Source organism: Epargyreus clarus, unplaced genomic scaffold (genome assembly GCF_041222505.1).
Source record: "Epargyreus clarus isolate Ecla_fem2 unplaced genomic scaffold, WU_Ecla_fem_2.2 ptg000023l, whole genome shotgun sequence".
NCBI lineage: Eukaryota > Metazoa > Arthropoda > Insecta > Lepidoptera > Hesperiidae > Epargyreus > Epargyreus clarus.
In genome coordinates, this window is record NW_027332230.1 from 2,789,771 (window position 1) to 2,796,437 (window position 6,667).

At 35.1% G+C, this 6,667-nt stretch overlaps 2 long non-coding RNA genes across 2 annotated transcripts; both read right to left on the bottom strand.

The window, feature by feature from the left end:
- Window positions 1-437: 437 nt before the first annotated feature.
- On the bottom strand, window positions 438-1,164 carry LOC140751482 (uncharacterized). The gene is made up of 2 exons (XR_012103358.1): window positions 737-1,164; window positions 438-587 (listed from the first exon to the last, which is right to left on the bottom strand). It is a non-coding gene; the product is annotated as an uncharacterized LOC140751482 (long non-coding RNA).
- Window positions 1,165-2,206: 1,042 nt separating this feature from the next.
- LOC140751996 (uncharacterized) lies at window positions 2,207-2,994 on the bottom strand. The gene is made up of 2 exons (XR_012103405.1): window positions 2,714-2,994; window positions 2,207-2,284 (listed from the first exon to the last, which is right to left on the bottom strand). It is a non-coding gene; the product is annotated as an uncharacterized LOC140751996 (long non-coding RNA).
- Between the last annotated feature and the right edge of the window lie 3,673 nt (window positions 2,995-6,667).

Consider the following 6,667-nt stretch of genomic DNA (forward strand, 5'->3'; position numbering starts at 1 on the left):
CCTTTCATATGAATAAAAGAAAATTGAAATTGGTTAAGAAATACTCGAGTTATTCCAGTTTATAAGAAATCGGGTTCCAGAAAATTCAATTTTCTGGAAAAACTGGTAAAAATTTTGAAATTTCCTCGAAATGGGACCCCCTGTGAAACAAGCCGCACACAAAGCCGCACGCAGCATCGCGAAAAAATCGCTAGTCCTACATAAAAAAAAAAAAAAAACAAAATAAAAAAAATATACGTGTCGAATAGATAACCTCTCTTCTTTTGGAAAGTCAGTTAAAAAGCGTGTTAAATAGCCTTCTTTGTCATTGAAAGTCCAGGTTTATAATATTATCCGCTACTATCTTACATGGATATCAAAGAATATCTGATTGGCTCAGACAAAAGATGATAACGTTTCCTCGATTTCGCTGAGATAAAAGTAGTAATAAAAAACAATTCAAACGATGTCCAGGTGTAATTAATATTCACAATACTGTTATTGGGTAAAATTTGTTTGAAGTTTTTATTGTCGATTCTCAGATACTCTTAAACTGTGGTTTAGGTTGTATTTTGCCGTAGAACCATTATTTTGTAAGGCATCCCGAACTGAAAATATAAGTATAAAGTATATTCTTATAACCTGTATTTACTCGAGATGTATCATATATTTAATATCTTTAATTACAGTTATAAAAATGGGAAGGGGTTTTTATATATTAGAAGTAGCAAATATCTACATTCATATTTAGCCATACCTGGTCTAAGGGCTATCCTCTGGACAACATCATTGAATTCTCTAGACAGAATTTCTACAAAACTCTTATTGCCGTACCATACATCCATTGCGCTATTAGCTATCCATTTAGAGGGCCTGTAGTCTCTTGGCGCTCTCGTGGCATCATCTCTCAGTCTTGGTCTTCTTGTATCTATGAATACTAGATTCACTAAGCATACCATTGCTATGACTTTCAAAGCGCTTCCTGCTGTCATATTGGAAAGCAGTTTGGCTTCTAGATTCCTTGAAATGATTTGGACGGTTAAAACCATATTCTACAGGATGTTTGTAACGTCAACATTGATTTTCCTGTCTATTGTGTCTTGAGCAGTGTTCGATACAATCTCTTCAAACAATAGTCAGTGTTTTGAAGAACAGTATCGTCGTCATTACTTCAAACGACAGCACTAATTGTTGTCAAATAGTTACATACAGAATATATTAAAATTAACAAAAATAGCGTCATTAATATCTTATTTGTCTGTTGCACATGCGACTATTTACGGAGACAGGTTTCTCGTTTTCAATTAGCCTTTATGTATTAACGTTTGCGGTTCAAATACGACGGTATCATTGCTCTACGATGTATGCCTTAAATTAGCTATTAAGAAAATTATAATATGACGTGATCTGGAATAGCAATGGATCAGATATCTACCTCAAGTAGTCTAATGTGATAATTGAGATTGTTTAATAAAGGTTTGTGGACTTATCAGATAGGTTGTAGGCTTGATTGGTAACTAAATAAGTGCCAAATCCCACTCTGTAAAAATTAAGTCTATCTATGTTATACTTCAAGAGGATGTGATGGATTGACTGACGGCGTAAACTCAATAATAGGATCCCTTATTTTGGGTTGGTGACACTAATAAAAATGGGACTATGAGGTTTCACAAAATAAATCCTTATCAGAATATATTACAGGTGCTACAATTGCTCGTCGGTCGTCAACACCATACCAATTTCTTGCTTATACGCTTATGCATGAAGCGCTGTCGTTTTCTGGCTTGGACAATGTAGAAACATAGAAACATTTTCCTTCCATTACACGAAAACAACTGTAAGGTGGGTTAAGTTGTTATTGGGATGCATCTACTAAGAAATGCGAGCACTACTCCATTTGAGGTCCACAAAGTAGAAAGAGTTGGCTCCCACTTAAGTAATACTTGGCCGAAAATTTTACAACTTAATTAAATATATATTTTGCTCTCTTTGCATTAAATGAGCTAATTTCAGTTGCTATAAGTCGTCTTCGAAATATGTTATCTCTCTTAAATTGATGATAGCATAACCTGATAATAATATCGATAATAATTATGGACGTGTCATATGAAATATTTTTAAAACACTGACGAAATGGAAGGGCATAAAACTTTAGAATGTCACTGATTTACTTCGAAGATTATGATTATATTCATAATTATAAATAAATACTAATAAAATAGCAATATTAGTTGCGTCATGATAATTTTAATAACATAGTGGTTTAACAATGTTTAATTTCATTCAGTTTTGGCAGGCAGGTGACCTGAAATAAAATATAAATAAATATTAACGAATACATTCGATATGTCTTTTTTATCATTGGAGTAGCAAACAAGCTTGCAGTCGACCTAACGCAAAATTTTTATAGTCGCTGGGTGCAAACAAATAGAGACGAATACGCGCTTTTATGCAACACGAGCTTTTGCCCGCGGCTTCGCTCGCGTTACGAAGTAATATTTTCGTCCCCTATTTTATCCCCTCAGGGGTAGAATTGATCAAAATCCTTTCTTAGCGGATGCCTACGTCATAACATCTACCTGCATGCCAAATTTCAGCCCAATCCGTCCAGTGGTTTGGGTTGTGCGTTGATAGATCACTATGTCTACATAACCTTTGAGTTATATATATTTAGATACTCGGTTATATTTGGTACTCATGCTTATATTAGTAGCCAGTAGTAGAAAATTCATACCTTTCACATCAACAATTTTATCGATCGCCCGCGAGCCAACATTCCATAATTCTCTCGCGATCAGGCTCATGACTGTTCTATTTGAGTAAATAAAATCCATAGCCTTTCCGACAAAGTGGTCTGAAGTACTGAAATCGTCGTTCGAAATTTTCTTGTACTGTTTCTTTAGTTCTGGTAACGTTTTGAATGCATGTGACTGGTATTTTAAGAAACAAGCTAGTAAAGTAACAAGCAGAGCGTCTCGCAGTAGCATCGCGAAAATAATTGACAAAGGGACAACACTGCCGTTTGGATTCTGAGAACATAAGGTCAGCGCTACATTGAGTGTGAGAGTAAGTAAAAACATGTTTAAACACCTAACAATCTTATTACATTACATTTAATTTCAAGTGTCATGATAATGCAATGCACACGATATAATGCATATGCACATGATAATGCACACGATAATGCAAATACGAAGACCCATTAACATGAAAGCCTGGTCTTCGATCAAATAAGGGGTATTCAAATTAAATGGTAGACAGGTGTGTTGACTATTTAAATTTAACTATACTATGTAATGTATTATTGGATCCTAATGTAGCGCCTAAAACGGGACTTTCGGAGTTGCGATCGGCAAGAGTGGGAGCTCCAACCGCCCGGTTAGCGACCCCGGGAAGAACGATAATGTGTGTGGCCGGTTACCGTCGTACACTCCACTAGGAGTGGCGAGTTTCATGGTCATCTGTGAGGAGCCCGACGGGGCAACATTTACAAGTACAGTACAGTACAGTACATGTACAAGTTGATTACACTGCAACGAACGCTGTCAACGAAGTTTTATTTTAGATCTTTAAGAGTAATAATTACAACAGATTTGTAATATCGCATTTATGACGATGAAAAAAATGTTAGAATCAAAAGTGGGAAATAAATGAAGTCTTTTAACAATAAAATACGTAACGTAGTCGTCATTATGCAAACTTCCTTACAGTATCTTTTCCGAGTATGAGACAAAATAAGTCAATACGTTATTTGAGCTTCAGAACTGTTTGTTTTACGTTTTTCTTTTCATATTTTTATCTTATCGTTGTTAAGTAAGTATTATTGCCTTACAATGATTTTATTTCTTTGAAATATCTTTTCTTAGATATTTAAAACCACTTTTATTATATGGCTGCACCAGGAGGAGTTTGTATGTATTGTACCATTGATGTGGAGTTTTTTCGCTACGCGTACAACCCGAGCGGCTTGACGTATTTTCATATAAGTGGTGTCATTGGACTCGTATTAATTGGGCGTTTACGTTATATATCGCTTTTTAAATATAGCGTCTGCGAATATATAACGAATATAGATCGAAGATGGTAGAACTCGTGGTGCTTAATAAATGGCAAAAGCCACTTACCATCAGATGAACTGCATGCTCGTCTGCTACTCTTTTAGTATAAAAAACCACAAGAGTGCGGTGCACATGTTTCTTTAGCGTAATGATATGGATATAAACGAAAGCTAGTTAAAAGGCCAAATATTATACGCATAGATAATAGAGGGTGTGGTAAGGGAGATATATTTTTCCGAGGCGTTCCAACTTAGTCCTCGAGGGTAACGGCGCATCTGTGGCCGACCTCAGGTAGGAATATCTAATCCTATCTGGGGTTGATTACAGATATCCATGGGTAGCAGTAACCACTTACCATCAGGTGGACTGCATACTCGTCTGCTACTCCTATATTATAAAAAAAAAGATATACGTTTATACTAGTGGTAACTCAATGCTCTTATCTTACAATTTTGGCATAAATGCTCAATAAGCCTGACTGACTGCAGTATTGACACACCACACATATGCCTCAGGTACATATAAAATGCAACATCTTTTAGTAAAACCTCTGACGGTTTGATTCGGTAATCTATTCCAATATTGAGGATTTATGTCGAACTTGTTTAGAAATAGTTTTATATACTACATTCATATTCTAAAATATTATATCCTAAGTTTCATTGTGACGTAATTTTTATACTCAATGTATTTTAAAATATGAAATTCTAAAAGTAACTGTAATGCGAGGTTATTTGTTTAAAAAAATCACCGGAATCAAAGTTGCCTAATGGACTTAAAAAACTGTAACAACACAGGAACAAACGTCACGGGGAAAAATCGGTTCTAAAAGTGACAAATGGACGTTCGTTCCCAGTATTTTCGGTGTTCATTTCAGCTGACTGAAACTGAAAAAATCTGCGACATGAAAATATCCAATTATAAATTGGCCTATTTTTTGGTGACATAAGGATGTTTTAAACATAATTAGAGTATAAGTGAATAATAACTCAAATCAATTCTTCGAAGTCTATATCTATTTAGTGAACTGTGAAAAAAAACTTTTTTTTTTTATAATATAAGAGTAGCAGACGAGCATGCAGTCCACCTGATGGTAAGTGGCTACTGCCGCCCATGGACATCTGTAATCAACCCCAGATAGGATTAGATATTCCTACCTGAGGTCGGCCACAGATGCGCCGCTACCCCTGAGGACTAAGCTGGAACGCCTCGGAAAAGTCTGTCTCCTTCACCACACCCTTCAAACCGGAACACAGCAGCGCTTAACACTGCTGTTATTAGGTAGAAATAGGTGTGGCGGTGGTGCCGCCGGAGTCGAACCACAAAGGGTTCTACCACCTTCTAATTCTTATGTTTTGCGAGAGGATATAGGTACAGTTGGCTACAAAATTAAATGATGTTTTCGACTTCTTTGGGACGAGGTGTAGCCTAAAACGGCTCGAAGAATTTGAACATGATGATTACGTTAGATTTGTCTTGGTAATGCGAGTGACAATGGGTAAGCGCATTAAATGTTAAAAGAAAAACAATATTACCTTTTCATTTGTTTTTTTTTCTTTTAGTCAGTAGGATTTATAGTTTCATTATTAACACAATTATCTAATGCTTAAACTTGTGATCATATGTCAAAGTTTTAAGCAACACAAAAAAAAAATCTATTAGGAAAAAATTTACACTTTACTTAGATTGAAAAATTTAAGTCTATTTGCAATAATTTGGTCCGTTGATAAAACGATATGTTCCTAAATAATCTGCTTGACAGCCTTGCTAATAACTAAATGGACTTTCACTTATTAATATTCATGAAGTTCAAATTGGGACTGCGAGCAAATCACTAGGATTTCCTCGAAATTAGTTATCAAAATAACTTATTTTCCTCCAATTATTTTATCGTCATTGCATTTACTATCAGCGGCTACGTTGTTCGTATTTTTGATTGCCTTTTAGGAGCAGTGTTCAGCGCTGCTGTGTTCCGTTATGGTGTGGTAAGGAAAATATATCCTAGGCTTTAAAACTTAGTCCTCAGGAGTAACAACGCATCTTGTCTAGTTGGCTGGTTACTGTTGTAGCGAACAGTGGGTACTTACCATCAGGTGGACTGTATGCTCGCTTTCCTTCTATATTAAAAAATATCAAATTAAATCTATTTATTTGTGAATATAGTCTAACAGGTATTCAAATTGTTGAATAAAGTGCGCTGTATTCGACTCTTTTAGGTATACAAATAACATAATTATAACTCTTATTAGAAATATATTATAAATCACAATTGATGTATATATTATATCATGGCCTGAGTAATTGTTAAATCAGTCTACAATGGGTACTCACTATAAAGTAAGAACATAGTTTCGCTTATTTATGTTGTCAATAAAGAGCAAAAATACGTTGACTTCGTTACAACAGAAATAAAATCAAAAGAAGAGATAAAAGATACATTTCCTGTTTTGTATTTCATTTCTCCTGTTTCGTTTTTTGGGGGGATCAGACTTTCTTTTGTTCTGAATGATTTATGATGTATACCGACATTACAAAACATTAAACAACGGAAGGGAATGCAAGTAAATAGAAATAAATTTGCACAAATTTTCCATGGAGGGTCGTGGGTAAAGAAACATAGCAAGGGCACC